Source organism: Protopterus annectens, chromosome 16.part0, assembly GCF_019279795.1.
Source record: "Protopterus annectens isolate FY-2018-M chromosome 16.part0, PAN1.0, whole genome shotgun sequence".
NCBI lineage: Eukaryota > Metazoa > Chordata > Ceratodontiformes > Protopteridae > Protopterus > Protopterus annectens.
In genome coordinates, this window is record NC_056750.1 from 821,810,857 (window position 1) to 821,827,837 (window position 16,981).

Genomic DNA, 16,981 nt, shown 5'->3' on the forward strand with positions numbered 1-16,981 from the left:
GGCGGCGTCTGTCGATGGCGTTGTGCATTCAGATGTATAACATAGCTGTTATATTCCTGTACACAACGGATGCAAGGATGCATCGGCTGCTGCTAGTGTTACCCACGCGGCTTGTTGCGGGTATGCCGCTGTCATTGACTGCCTGTATGATTCTGCTACGGTTTTGGCTGTTATCCCTTTGATATGTGCGATGGGGTATATCTGCGGATGTGGGTGACGGGTACGGGGTGTGGGTCTTGCATTTATACATACAAGATATGCTTGTGTGTGTGCTCCATCCCTGCTTGGGGAGCTGCAGGTTACCTGTCTGTTGTTCTGGGAATGTTTGTTTTGTTGATGTCGTGTGGTGTCGGTATCGCCTGCATGTGTGCTTCCTGCACGTATTCCTCCTTCACATCGGTTATATATCTGCAGATGTTCGTCCGTGCCTACTATCCATTGGCATTTTGTCACTGATAGTTACGGTGATTGTGGTCCTGTACTTGGGATGGCCTGTATGCTACCGGTAGCCTCCTATTCGTGTGGCGCTTGCTTACTTAACGGTCGTGGAACACACAGCGGTATTTACGGGACCGTAAGTGTCCACGATCGGTGCCGGGATAGCACATTCGTATTTTCGCCGTACATGCCTGATGCTGTGTAACGTTGCCGACCTATCGTGTTGAGTCTACCATATGGCCGCCATACATACGGTCATGGTTTGTACATGCGTCCTTTGCATCTCCTGTTGGCTATGGTCCTGTGGTACATTCTGGGACATTTCCGCTTTGCATCGTTTTACGTCGCCACGCACCTAGCCACTGAGGAGATGTCAGTACTACTTTGTGGGTACTGCTGTACATACGCCTATGGTTCCTGTACTGTATGCCTACGCATGTTATTACACTCCGCCTGTGACATGTCACCTACATACACATTTTACAGTGGCACACACATTACACACACACAGCGGAACACACGACAACCTCACCTCACACATACACATATTGCCGCCATAGCTCTCAACCTTCCATTTCCAAAATGAGGAACACACACATTCATAATGTGGAACAAATGGGCAAACTGTGGAACACATACCAATGGCTTACTAACAACTTCAGCTATGAAGGTCATAGGATGGTTAAAATATGCTGATTTACCTACAAAGAAGAACCTTTAATGAATTACTATGATTAATTTCTATTTACCAGGATTTCATTTAAATACATTCCTAACAATGAATGTGTGACAGACTATTTCAATGTGGAACTTTGAGGAACTGCGAGGAACATGAAATGTTTTAGACCCCAAATGAGGTACGTTCCTCATAATGACGTACACTTGACAGGTATGATTGCCGCTTTCGCACCGACGGTTGCACACAGTACCTACGTTGGCCGCATCGCCGGCGGCGGTGTGTACCTCCGCACTCATATCCTATGGATATGACACGCACATATCCCGTTACTGTACCGTGGCCTGGCGATCATCCCGACCCGCGGATATGTATTGATGCAGGTTGACATTTCCATAGCTGGCATTCCCTGCTCTGCCCACCCTCCCAGATGATCGGGTTGTCGTTCACTATATTTACTATGTGGAGATTTCACGTCTTACTTATCTGTAAACTTGCATCCCTGGGTTCCATATTAACCTGTTGTACTTTATATCTGTGTATGTGTACATATCTTTCTACGTGTGTACTGATATCTATTTCCGTATCTGTGTATGCACATAAGTACATATGTAGTCGACTTGCGGCGACAGTGGCAGCATACGGCTACGCCGTCTGCTGTAGGACCGGCGTGCGGTTGAGGTGTTGGCGTTCCATGCTCTGCTGGCTATTGGGTGTGCAGTGTTTGGGTGGTGCCTTTGTTGGAGTCACACATAGGTCCGCCCATACGGTACACATTACGGGCGGACATGTTTGTGTGGCGTCCATTTCACTGTGTGTGCAGGTAAGGAGGTGTCAGTCCATGGGGCCTATGCTGTCAAAGTATGTGCTATGCATTCCCTCTTTGCCAGGGCGTAGGCATATTGGGTACGCCTACGTCTACCTACTGGGGCTGGCACAGTGTGTTCATGGCGCTGAACGCCCTGTGCCTGTGCTTGCCTTGGCAGTTGTGGCGGGCTTGGTGGCCCTAGACCATTATGTCCCTGCGGCAGCTGTTTCCGCAGAATCATATTGTGTAGCATACAACATACTATGAATATGTGGGCACATGTGCCTGGAGAGTACTGCAAGGCTCCACCGGATGTATCCAAGCACCGGAACCGTGATTTCAACATCCCAAACACACGCTCTATGATTATTCTGGTTTGTGCGTGTGTCTCATTATGGCATTCTTGCATGTGTGTGTGTGCATTTCTGATGGGTGTCATCATCCACGGCTCCAGTGCATAGCCAGCATCCCCCACAAGGTGACCTTGTGTGATGTCCCCCCTGGCGAATACCTGATACAGCTGTGAGGCATGCCAGATATGGGAGTCGTGGTAGCTTCCAGGGCTGCCAGCACACACATCCATGATAATGCCTTGCGCATTGCACACGACCTGGCAATTGATGGAGGGGTATCCCTTGCGGTTTATGTAGCGTCTACCCTGCTCCCCGGGCGGTGACTTGATTTCTATGTGCGTACAGTCTATCGCACCCAGTACCTCCGGGTATTGTGCCACATGGTGGAAGTGGTGCATATTGCTAGCCAACTCCTCCTGAGATCTGGGGAAGTTTATATACTCATGGGCATGTCGTAACATGGCATCCAGGAACTGGTGTAGTACCCTGGATGCTGATGCCTGTGAGATACCCATTATATCCCCGGTTGGCCTTTGAAAGGTACCTGTAGCCAGTATTCGCAAGCTCACACATACCTTTGTGTCCACTGGGATGGGCTCCCCTCTGTTGTCTCTTGTTCTCAGGCGTGGCCGGCACAGCTCCACTATTTGCTGTAACGTGTCCCTGTCCACCCTGTAGCGCTCTACTATCTCCAGGTCTTGCAGCCCCTGGTAGGTCACCCTTGGTCTGAACACTCTCCTTCTCCTATGAGGCCTACGGTAGTTGTCGGCACCCTCCTCCGCAACTCCGTCTGTCTCTGACACATACCTATGCATCACGGCCACGGCGGCACCCAACATATACATATTAAAAGTTCCCGGTGTGTTTACACCCTACGGTGCGGCGTTTGGGAAATCGGGGTGTGTGTTGTGTGCATTCACACTTTATACTGTTGTGCTGTATACCCGGTGATGTCATTGGGTGTGTCTGTGCAGCCGTATCTGTGGATTATCTTCAGTGTTTTACCGTTGCAACTGCAACGGTATTGCCTTTAGTGTTACATTACAGTTGCCTGTATTGGCTTAGCTTTGCATCTTACATTACTGTTTCTGCACGTTGCACCTACTATTGCCTGCAGTGCATCCTGCAGGCACATGGCATATGATGCATTTTGTCTGCCGCCGTTATGCTACCTCTGTACTTGGCTGTGCTATTTCGGTTCTTTGCTCTTTGCATTTCTACTACATCCCCTACTATCTTTGCATTCCTATGCCTCCCCTTTCCCGTTTTGCAGGAGTCTGCATGCAGAGTTGTCAGCTGCCGCCATTTGCCCTTCCTGGATTGATTGGTGTTGATTGCTCATTACGGCTCCAATTATACTGCTTCCGCATTTCCTCATATTCTCCGCGTTACCTTCCTATATCCGTGGTTGTTGACGGGGAGGCCGTCACATGACTGGGTTGGGGAACGTAGTCATCCTCGTGCACATGCATCTATGCGGGCATTATGTACTCTCAGCGCATCTATTTCTTCACACGCCAATCCTGCTGCTGTGATGTGCATTGTACAGCCCATGTTTGCTGGCCTCCAATGTGCTTCCTCCTACAGTGGCACACCCCTCTGCAATTGACATGTATCCCGTGTAGGCCACTCCTCGGTGTACTACCGCTGCGCCGTTTGCTCCATCCTTACACCGGCGCCGGTTTTGCGATTCACTATTATCTGCCTCATTTGCATGTCATTGACTGCTAATACATGGTTATGGCGCCGAACACTGCCGCCACTCCTTGACAACCCTTGCGCTGGGGTTGAGGCTTTCCATACATACTATGGTGTGTGGTGGCTGTGCATCTGATGTGTATTATACTGCTCTTTTAGGACATTCTCATATTATTTAATTGTTTTGCACCTTCTGTGCACATATCCGGGGGTTCTGCTGTGGTTTCTGCGTACATAACATTTATGTAATTATTTACAGTTTGTGCATGTTTTCTTTGGACATTCTCGGTGCCTTTCACCATTGGCATATTGCACCTGTATGATACTTGACGTTGACAGCCTTCCATTACTCCTTGGTCATGTTTGGCTAAATGTAAACCGTTTTTTTTTGGTTTACATTGCCGTGCCCTTACGCTACGCCTGCCCAACTTCGTGGATCGCTATTTGCCTTCATTTGCATGGTGCAATACCGCACACAGTGTGATTAGCATACCTACGCCGGGGGCGGCGCAGGTCCGGCGCACGCCGGTAGTGCACGTGGGATTGATTCATACCTGAATCGCTCGGTGGCCATATTTGGCTTTATAACGCCAACGCTATGCGGGCGCCTGGCGCAAGGTTCATGAATCCCGGGGAATGACTTTTATCCTATGTATTGTATCTAACAGTGCTTTAACTTGTTTAATGTAACAGTTTTTCTGTATGTATGTATGGAGCTTTTCTCCCTGGGCCTCCGCTGAAAATGGACAAGTATCCAGTCAGACTATCCTGGTCAACAAACGTAAAATTAATTAATTAATTAATTAATTAATTTGCTGGTTACTGTTTAAAATGTTAATCTGAATGTTTTTAATGTGTCTGAAAAAGATGATGTAGAACAGGAAGTAGGAGAGACTTCCTCTTTTAATGAATACTGTTTTTTTTCTACTTCCTTGTTTTGCGTTTGTTTATGGATAAAAAATGACCTGGAGTGGAGTATTCATGGTATTCTTTGTTAGATGTGGTGACAAGCTGTTTATGAGAAATTAGCAGAGTAGATTTGCTTTGTATTTGGTTTGCATCGCTGATCTGGGATGGTGGTGGCTTATTGGACAAAGGAACTATGGAGCTGGTAATATTTTTTTCTTCTCTTTGCTTGGTGTTTCCATTTTTTTATACATGTGTTTTGATGTGTTTTCACAGTTGAGATGTGGGTTGACCATTAAGAACTGTATTGACTATATTCTGAGGGATTTCTGTTCGTAGTTTTGAGAGAGGACAGCTGCTTATGATTTGTGCTTGTCCTGATGGTTGTTGACTTGTATCATTGGGCTCGAGGAGAGGTTTCCCTGCTTCAACATGGCAGTTGATGATGCAGATTTTTATGGATAGTCCAGAATGTGTGGGTGTAATCAGAACATATTCCAGTCTTCCTTCTGCAGTTTCCTCTTTGTTTCCTTCATTAGAGGACCACATTTTGTCTAGGAAATCTATAGCAAATATGTATGTATATAGCATTTTCTTTCTTCTGTCTGAATGTTCATGTCTGTTAGTTTTGATGAGGACATTTGTTTTGTTAACCTGATGATTGTTAAATATTCTCAACTAAGTGGGTTAATTGGGTACTGCTTGTTAACCTGATGATTGTTAAATATTCTCAACTAAGTGGGTTAATTGGGTACTGCTTTTAAACAAATAAGCGGTGAATCCTTTATAGGTTCATAGGTAGATACTAGGCTATCTGCCCTAGGGCATTTATAAGCCTAGCCAGAGTGCATTTGGCTTCCGCCTCCCTATTAGATTAGCCTACTGTGCCTCTGTAAAGTAGGTCACAGAAGGTACCCTTTTAAGATTAGTTTGCTGTGCCTCTGTCTAGCAGGGACACAGGAGAGATCCGAGGGGTGAATTTGCGATTTCCCATCCATGCGTCCAAATTTCGCTTGAAGAGGGTCAGCGAGGGGCTATGTCTAACATGAATTGGGATTCTATTCCAGAGTGAGGGGAGCCTCTGGGAAATGAATCTGTCCTTCCAGCATGTCCTATTTATTTTTGTGCTGAGGTTTAGGTCCCTGGAGCGTGTAGCTCTAAGGGACTTGGATTTTTTGAGGTGGAGCATGTGCATTAATTCTGGGTTTGACATGGCTTTGTACGTCAGGCATAGATCGCCTCTGAGTAGGCGGTAAGCAACTGAGTAGAGCTGGAGTTTCTTTAGTCGAGCTGCATAGGACATCTGTTTGTAGCCCAAGATCCTCTTGGTGAGGTACTTTTGGGGTCTCTCCAGTTGCTGCAGGTGTCGGGTAAGGTACATCCCAAAAGGGGCATTGTATTCAATTATGGGCCTGATGAGTGACGAGTAGAGGGGCACAATGACCTCTCTTGATCTAGATGCGAACCCTTTCGTGATAAGGTGGGCTATATCTTTCTAACCACTTTGGCTACGTGATTATCAAAGGAGAGATACTATCTACGTTGGTCCCCAAATCTCTAATTATTTCTTCCGTACTTAATGAATTACCACCTATGTGGTAATTTGTGGGCACCTTGTTTTTCCCAAAGGAGATGACTATGCACTTTTTAGCATTTAGCTTGAGGCCATGGCTCTGGCACCAAGCATCCGTCTCTGTGAGACCCTTTTGGAGGATGTTTGTGTCAGCTGGAGATTCGATTATGGCCCCCAGTTTGCAGTCATCTGCGAACTTTGTCAGCCATAATCCCCCCGTGTTAGCCTGAACCTCAGAGAAGTATATACCGAACAAGAGAGGTCCCAGGACTGAGCCCTGTGGGACGCCACTTGTAACTGGTTTGGATTCGGACATGGCACCTGCGATTCTGACCATGTGGGTTCTATCTCTGAGCCAGTTCGCAACCCATCTTGTGATATAGGGGTTGATATTTAAGCTGGTAAGCTTATTTATGATGCCTGAGTGGGGTATTGTGTCGAAGGCTTTTGCGAGGTCCAGGGTAGGCTGTGTGGACTACCTTGCCCTCATCTATGGCTTTGGTAACGGTTTCAAAGAAATCAACTAGGTTTAAGAGGCAAGATCTGCCCTTAACAAAGCTGAATTGGGTAGGGTCCAGTGTCTGGAGGCTCCCAATGTCTTTGTTTATGAGTTCCATGATAATACGCTCTATAGCTTTACAGACCAGACTAGTCGGGCTTATGGGGCGATAGTTTCCGGGTTCCATTGTGGCACCACTTTGTGGAGTGGGACCACTGTAGCTGTACACCATTCTTTGGGTACATATCCTGTAGTAAGGCTAAGTTTGAAGTGACTTAATGTGAGGGTTCAGTTCTTCCTGGAGCTCGTGTAAGACACAGCCTGGGACACCGTCCGGTCCCGTAGATGCTGTGCTTTTTGCTTTGGAGAGGGCAGCTTTCACCTGTGCATCTGTGATGTCAGGGAGGTTACATTCAGTTGGGATAGGCATTTGCTCCTTTGGGGGGGAGAAGTTTGCGCTGAATCTGTCTGCCAGGATGTTGGCTATGTCTGTAAGTTCGGTATATTTTGTACCGTTATGCAACAATTCAGAGCATATCTGGGAGTTTCCGCCCATGTTCCTGACATAACTAAAGAAGGCCTTGTGATTATCTTTATGCTTTGTTTAAACAATTCTGGACAGGTATAAGTCACACTGTTTTAAGTAAGGAAGACTAAACTGATAATAGCACTGTTCTGGTATATTATAGCAGCACTACTACAACATGTTTCACAAAGAGAGCTGAGTCTATATAATAAACTAAAGCATATCAGAGTAAATTCCAAGTAAAATGATAACAGTAATTTTTGTTGAAGCAACCTTATATGAAAAAAAAAAAGGTTTCATATAGTGCTGACAAAGCAACATTTAACTTATTACTTCCTGAAATGATTTATAGTGTTGCGTTTTACTGCATCTCATCTGTCTTCTTCTGACTATATTTATAAAAGAGTAATGAGATTAACATTTCAGAAAACACGTCTTGTTATTACATGTCAGACTTTCAAAGTTCTTCCATTTTAGGTAAATTCAGCATTGTGGCTGCTAGTATCACAACTCTTTATGTTATGTATTAGATGCTGCAAACTAGTTAGTATTTTCCTTACATTACCTTTGATTTTCACTGCTATATAGATGTTAGTAATGCATACTTAGTCTGAATGGACAGTCTATAGTGATGAAAGACAATCTGTATTTAAAAAAAGTCAGATTACAATTTTCCATAGTTAGCTTTTATGAATACGTTTTCAAAATATCAGAAATCCAATGAATAACACAAATATAATTGTACTATTGTGGAGTGTCATATATTAAAGGTAGTGCTTCGTATGTCTTCACTTTCTCCAGCTGTAATGGCTAATGTATAAAATTAGGTAAAATATAATATAATGTACCTGAATCTTAGCCATTTCTATACCGATGGTTTCTTCTTACATTTTTACTTAGCATTTGAAGTGAATCTCACTCACCAAGGATGCCCTTCAGAAGGATGGAAGATTTTAAAGTAAACTGACAGCCTTGAATTTATAACTTTTCGCAGTTGTTGTTTTTGTTACCCATAATGTGTTCTCTTTTGCTACAGCATTTAAATGAATTGATTTAGAAAAAAGCACTTCTTTCCCCAAGAAATAAAAGAATAATTTGCACTGCTGCTTTGAGTTTTGTCACTAGAGGGCAGCAAACTTCCAGTTCTATTCTCTTTCTTTTAAAAGAATTACTGGCAGAATTCATGGTGGTGCAACAGTTAGTGTTGTCACCTCACAGCAAGAGGTTCTCCAGTTTGATCCTCGGCTGGGGTGCCTTCTGTGTGGAGTCTGCATGTCCTCCCTGTAGTTGCATGGGTTTCCTCCAGGTGTTTTGGTTTCATCCCAAAGACATGCTGTAGGTGGATTGGACATTCTAAATTGGCCCTAGGTGTGAGTGCATGCCTGTGTGTGCCTTCTGTCTAAGGTTGGGCTGGACTCGACACTGTAAAACTCCACTGCCAATCATGAGCGGACAGATGATCCACTGTGGCAATCCCTAACCGGGAAATGCCAGAAGAAGAAGTACTGGCAGAATTCCTTTATAAAAGATTTAACAATTTAGTATTAAGTTGACTGGACAGACTAAGTAATGCTATACTGTGTATTTCCATTATGTTTCAAGAATGCACACATATCCTAGCTCTACAAGCTATGGTAATTTTTTAAATATGCCCTTACTTGGTACAGCTAGTAGCTTCACATACAGCACTCCTTGTAATGTCATTTAGGTCTATCCTCTATCAGTTTTTTTGTAGTTTTTTACTGGCGATCAGACCTCATAATTATGGCATAGCCCCATCATCAGGGTACAACTGCCTTGTCATCAGGAATCCCTAGTCTCCTGGAGTGGGTGCTCCTACAAAATCCTTCTTTCTCACCACTTCCATCCTGTTCTCCTTCAGTGCCTCAACATCTAGTTGACCTTATATTGTCTGGGTGGCAAACAGAGTTCATCCTATTACATTATGAAACCAGATCAGCACAATTGTCTTTGATGCTTGGAAGATTATAAGTTGTGGGTTTTATTGTTCCATACCAGATCATGGTTGCATTTACTGACATCTCAGTGCAGTCACGAAGGTGTTGTATCTAAAAGGTGTCAAATTTTAATAGGATGATAAACCAGATTTGTTATCTGATAAAATTTAAGTTCATGTGTTCATAAGTATAAATTAGACAAGTAATCATGAAGGCCTTTGTATGACCATTGTTCAAAATATAGTTTTATATGAATACGTTCACATATGTAGTAGTGTTTTAGATATGATAGATACAAATTACTTCTAGTTTACTTTATTAGACATCTGCTCTGATGCCCTGTGTTTGTGTTGGGTGGGTACTTCAGTTAAAACTTATAATCACTTCCAAATAAAAGGGGTTTGATAACTGTACAAGTATTATAGGTTCATAGGTGTTCATAGGTGTTTACTAGGCTAACAACCACAAGTATCTTTTTAAGCCTAGCCATGCAACCAAAATCTCTGACAAGTTCTGATACTCTTGACTTGATAAGTGTAAGCTTAGGCCTGGGAGATGAACCATTTATAGGTTACCTCTTTGCATTAGAGACATAGGTGCCAAACTAGGGATGAAGGTGCCAAACTAGGGATGAATTTTCTGTTTCCCATCCAATTGGGTTAGGGAGGAACTCTGCTTCACATGGATGGGGAGCCTATTCCATAGACGGGGTAGTCTCTGGAATACATACCTATCTCAAAAGCAGGTCCTATTTATATCACAGGCAATAAGTCTTTAAAACAGGAAAGTCTGGCACTGTTTGCTTTGTGGATATGCAGGAGGTCCCTCAGTGTGGGATTTGACAGTGCCCTGTATGCCAGGCATAGATCTCACCGCAAAAGCCTGTAGGAGACAGAATACAGGCATAGGGCCTTGAGGTGGTCTGCATAGGACAGATTACTTACTTAATTATTCTTTTAGTGAGGAACCTCTGTGGACATTCCAGTTGTTGGATATGCCTGGTTGGTTACATACCAAAGGGGGCATTGTACTCAATGATAGATCTGATGAATGCTGAATACAGTGGAACAATGACTTCCTTGGAATTAGATGCCATACCTTTGTTTATAAGTTGCGCAACATAGAATGATTTTCTCACCAATGTAGACACATGATGATCAAAGGCTAGATTACCATCTATGTGTGTTCCTAAGTCCCTGACTACTGTGTTAGCTCTATGGGGTGTGGTGTAAATATGATAATTACCAGGGATGGATGACTTCCCAAAGGATACTGTTATGCATTTCTTGGCATTTAGTTTTAGTCCATGGCTCTGACACCAGTTGTTTCTCTATGTCAGCCCCTCCTGGAGAATATTTGTGTCAGTGTGAGATTCAATGACAGCTCCTGATTTGCAATCATCTGCAAATTTAGTCAGCCAGAGACCACTGACATTGGCCTTGACTTCTGAGAAGTAAATGCCAAAAAGGAGCGGTCCAAGGATTGATCCCTGAAGGACTCCACTTGTAAATGGCCACTTTGTAGAGATGGACTACCCAATTCTAACTTCCTGGGTACTGTCTGTGAGCCAGTTGGCTATCCACCAGGTGACATACGGGTTTGTACCTAACCTCTTGAGTTTGTCAACAATGCCCGAATGGGGTATTGTCAAAGCATCTATATTACAAGATCAAATGCTTAGATGATCAAACACCTAAATATCGAACTTGTAATGTTGTTTGAATGTCAAATGGTGCAGGAAAGCATGTCGGTTGGCCACAGGTAAAAGTAACTTTACACCCAAACTAAATGGGGGGGCTTCACCCCCTACACTCCCTGACATGGGGAGGAGTTACCCCCCATCCCCCAACTAAATATACCAACTCCAAGATCACTCTACAGTAGACAAAAGGGCAAAATCCGGTGAACGGCCAAGGGAAATATTTCCCTGCATTAAATTGGCCATTCACTGTCTTTTGCTTTCGATATTATAGGTTCATAGATTAGTACTAAGCTAACTGCCCTTGTGAGCCATTTTAAGCCTAGCCAATTATCCCTTGTGAGACTCAAACCCTGCACCTTGTGTTTGTAAGGCAAACACCTTAACCAGGTGTTCAATCACCTAAGCATTCAATCTTGTAATATAGACCCATGTCAAATGCCTTGGTCAGGTCAAAGTAGGCAGTGTGAACGATTTTGCCCTCATCCATTGCTTTGGTGAGCTTCTCAAAGAAGTCCACCTGGTTGAAGAGGAAAGATCTACCCTTGACAAAAAACAAACTGGGTTGGGTCCAGTGTCTGGAGGTTTACTATATCTCTATTGATCATCTCTATGATAATTCTTTCCATGGCTTCACATATAAGACTAGTGAAACTTATGGGTCTGTAGTTTCCAGGGTCTGTAGATGGCCCACCTTTATGCAGAGGGATGACTATTGCCTTTCTCCATTCATGAGGCATGAAGCCTGTTTGGAGGCTACAGTTAAATAGTAATTCCAGAGGCCCTGATAGGTTATGTTTCATGCTATTTAGAAAACATTCTGGGATACTGTCTGGGTCCATTGATGCAAAGTTCTTGGTCTTAGAGAGAGCATTAAGGACCTGTTCCCTAGTGATAGTAGGGGAGCTATATTTGATGATATTTCCCCGAGTCTAGGTTGGGGGGGGGAGTAACGTTCCCGAGTCTAGGTTGGGGGGGGAGTAACGTTGGAACTGAATTTATCAGACAGGAGGTTTGTTATATCTTCTGGTTCAGTATAGATGGTTCCACTTACAATTACCTCTGCATGCAATTGTGTATTGCCTTTGAGGTTGCAAACATAGATAAAGAATGCTTTGTGGCTGTCCTTGGCCTGGGAGGCCAAACTTACCTCAAATTTGGCTTTGGTAGACTTCATTTGTCCTCCGAGTCATTTGTTTAGTTTGATGAGAATGCTTTTATCCTGCTGGGTGCTGCACCTCCTAATTTTTGCCATAATTTTCTTCCTCCTGTTATACATCCAATTGATTTTGTGATTCCACCAGGGTGGCTTATTTTTTGAGTTAGTCCTGTACTTCTTCCTGGTGGGTACAGCTGCCTCTATGCAGCTATTAACATGCTTGAACAGGGTTTCTGTGAACAGTTATTCATGGGCAGAAGTGTTCTCAGGGTTTATAGGGGCTTGATATTTTGCCAGGGTCTCACTTAATAGCAGGAGGTTAGCCTTAGAATAGTTCCTGATTATTCCCGGTTGAGCTGGGGGTCTGGGTTTTATTTTTGCTCAAAGGAGACCATTTTGTGGTCTGACCTTATCAGGGAAGGAATTACAGTAAGAGGTGTGCAGCACTCTTCCATATTAGTGAGGACCAGATCCAGTATGGTTGCACCCCTGGTTGGTGTATTGACTATCTGGACCAGGGAGCTTGTGTTTACAAAATCCAGGAATTTCTGTGCATGTGCATTTGATGTCATATGAGATTGTCAGTTAATAGTGGGGTAATTAAACTCACCCAGGAATATGGTATTGGGTTGGATGGTTAGTGTTTCTAATAAGTTTGAATACATGGTATGGGTTTCATCTGTGTCATAGAGGGTGGACCTATAGCTTGCAAGGAAGAAGTATTGGATTTTACCTATGGTGATTTGAACATGGAGCAGCTCAAGTGCATTATCCTGTTTGACCATTCCTGAAGTATATTTATTTTTGATGTAAATAGAGACACCTCCACCTTTAGTCCCTGCCTGTGAAGTAGCTCATCTAAATGTCTGGAAGGCATTATATCCTTGCACTGCTGGTGTGTTCTCCACAGCTTTAAACCACATCTCAGAGATCACACAGACATCAGAATTTTCTAGGGTAAACAGAGCTTCCAGGGAGTGGAGTTTTTTGTTTAGGCTCCTAGCATTGAGCAGTAATACCTTTAGATTTTCTTGGTTTTAATTTGCTATTTCGGAAGTACTTTCAGTTTGGCATTGCCTAAAAAGGCACTATGGGGAAAGACAATGTTTTAGCTAATATTGAAAAGCCTAGAGGGGAGAGGTGCAGATCATCTCTGGCAAAGCAGCATGGACTGTTGACCATCTCCTTCCATGCTGACAAATATTGCACCCCCTTAGAATGACACCAGAAGCTAAGCCAGTTATTAAAGTCAATCATCTTTTGTTCATATTGTGGCATCATCCTTGGAGAAGGTAAAATGCTGCTCAATGCTAGGCTCACACCAGCCTGAGACACATATTCTGAGAGCTCTGTGATGTCTCTCTTCATATAGTCTAGGGAGGTACATCTCAGGTCATTTACTTCCACATGGACTATGACTGTGTAGGTCTATATTAAAAGAACGAATGTTTACTTACCCGAATACCTAAATGCTGATACATCTTCATTGAACCGTGAAAACATTGATCATCCAAAAGCACGAAATAGGAAATGTCGAATCATCATGGTTGGCCCTTCTGTGGTACAGCTACGTAAGGTAAGTGTGCGATAGTTATGGACTTTAGGGTTAGGATGTGGGTTAAGATAAGTGCATAGATGGTAATATATGTTAGATTTAGTGCGGGTTAAGGTAAGTGCATAGATGGTAATGTATGTTAGATTTAGTGCAGGGTTAGAAGTAGGGTTTTGTTAAGTGTATGTGTGTGGGTTATTTAGTCTGTTTGGGTATAGCTTTTTAAGGTAAGTGTGCGATAGTTACGGACCTTAGGGTTAGGGTGCGGGTTAAGTGCATACATGGTGGTATATGCAAGATTTAGTATAGGGTAAGAAGTAGGGTTCAATTTAGGGTTAGAAGTAGGGTTTTGGTTAGTGTATGTATGTGGTGTATTTAGTTTGTTTGTGTAGGTAGTATGTAGCAGGCAGTGGGGTGGGACAACTATGATGGTTCGACTTTTTGAATTTTACGGTTTAGGGCGTTCGGTGTATTTGCGGTTCGCGGAATATGTGCCGGCGTTTAGGTATTCGGGTGAGTAAACGTTCATGCTTATAATATAGACCTGACTGTGTCATATTGATAATCGTCCAATGACCTGAGTGCATGCATAATGTGATGAATCCTAGCCCCTGATAATCAACTGACCGTAACATTCTCCTTATTCAGCATGGTAACAGGGACATCAGTGTGTCTCACGATGGAGTCTCCAATAACTATAATGTTGGATTGTGTGTTGAGTTGCCTTATGGACTTACAGGTAGAGGTTCCATGAGATGTAGCTCTATGTGTTGATGTGGGTGTTATTTTGAAAGAGTGCTTTTGGGGCTGCTAAGGGTATTTCTTATGTGTACTTTGTCTAGAAGGTCTGTGATAAGAAGGTTACATGTAAGTGCCTCAGTATATGTGGGTGTATATGTCTGCTTTGAATTGTGCGTGACGGGTGCAGCATGTGTACTACTGACAACCCTTTTGACATTCGGAGTACTTTTATGTGAGAGATTTGCCTCCAGTGATGTGTAAATACATCTCTTGCATACCATATCAGTTTGTTTGAGAATTAACTGGTTGTCTATTTCTATATTGCCTCAGGATGCCCATATCCACCAAGTCAATAACAGAGACAGTAGAAAAGTTCATATCCATGGCAACAGACTCTTTTTATTGATGAGACTGTTGGAGTGAGAATAGCAATCACTGCCAGGAGTATCTGGTTTACAACTATTTGGACAGAGCTCATCACTGCAAACTAGATGTCCTGTGTGCCACTAGATATTGGAGAAATTTCAATTGTGCTTTTACAAGAAAAATGTCACTCAAAATGTCTGAGTCTGTACACTGCCAAACACTTGAGGGGAAACTAATAAGTAGTTCCTTAAAATTTAAGGATAAAGTATTTAGGCAGCTATTCTGAAGTTAGAAACAAATCAAGCAGTACTTACTGAAAACACAGAATTATGAAAATAGGGGAGTCACATGAATGGCTATATCCTGGCTACTACTAGTGCTGGTCCACCACAACTTCACTCTGTTGGTATACAATATTCCTTTGCTTCTTCTCTCAACAGAAGCAAAATGTTAGCACCAATCCCAAGAAGAGAAGCAGGCCACAGCCCGTTTGTTGATCCACAGTCTTGTCCCAGATGATGTAAGGGTCTGTAGGCTTGTAGCCTTTTTCTGTTAGATGCCTCAAAAAACAACCAGACCAATCAGGTACATTAAGCACAGACACTCACTTTTCAACCAGAAACAGTGAAGAATCAATGCACTCTGCTCCCACTCTCACCAGAATCAGAATATACGCACAGATTCCAAGATGTCGCCTATAAAGCAGTTATTAGGCTTTCTGGTGATCTGCAGTCTCCAGGAAATAATGTCACTGTACCCCTTCTCTCACCAGGAGAAAACAGAAACACTAATCCCAAGATGACTAGTGAGAGGCTCTCCAATAACTGGTGGCCTTGCAATAGATGCTTAATTTAAGAAGAAAAAAAGGGTTTATCTTAAGTGCACACTGCAGTGTTTAAGCAATTAGATATGAAAGTGGGTAACTTAAGTTTTGGCTGTCTAAAAACACTATGTTTTAGTGGAGAGCCACTATTTTTAAAAGAGCAAGATTGAAAGGGGTGGGCACTATTGTATTCTAGTACTATGGAATACAGTAGGATGGCCAATAAAATTAAATAGTTGTATGAGGTGATTTCACAAAATGATAATTTTGTACTTACACCAGCCAGTAAAAGCATAGGGGAAACAAGATATATGGTCAGATTAACAAAAGGGGCAGGCAATTAGAAAGACAGTGGTGTTTAAGAACACAACAATGACAGGGTAGTAGGGTGGGAAAATTCTGTCTGACTCACAAGAGACAGAGCTATGATCTCTTTTCAAGTTTTAATATTAAGATTAGATCTGTACAGGGAAAATAGAGTGATACCATTCTGAATTGAATGATTTTGCTGATGATCTCTTGTCCTTGTATCTACATTTCATGAGTTTTATATACAGTTTAGGAGTGGTCTAACTTTATAAAATGTTAGCCAGCCTTTTCATTTGTTTGCAGTTGCTGTATTGATTCATTCTTTTAAACTATGTATTTGTGGGATTATTAACAAGAATTTACAGTCAAACCTAGACATTACCTTCAATATAATTTTTTCAGACCTCTCATTTTTTTCCTTCAGAGTCAATTATACATATAAATGAATATTTTACTCAAATTCCCATAATACTTGTCTATTACTGCAGAACTGTACCAATATGTTATCTTGAATACTTTTTTTCTGGCATTTATGTGCTGGGGAGAGTTAGTCTTGAGAAATAACTTTCTGAGAAGTGGACTAGGAATAATAATTATTCCATGGACAGGATTTTAATAAAAAAACAAATATGTTATTTTACCAGTTTTTTTCTCTTTTTTGTTCGAGACCTTGATTCATATAAATACTTTAATTACAAGATTACATTTCATTTTAACAAATCATTTTTTCTTCTAAAATATGGAAAAGTATTATCATTAAAGGATAATGGTTAAAATAATCCTAAAAATAGGGCAAATTTACAAAAATACTTAGAATTTAATAAGCCTCGTGTTTTAACTCTTCAGGAAATTAATTTTTCACAAACAACAGACACTCAGTTTTGGATCTTTACCAAG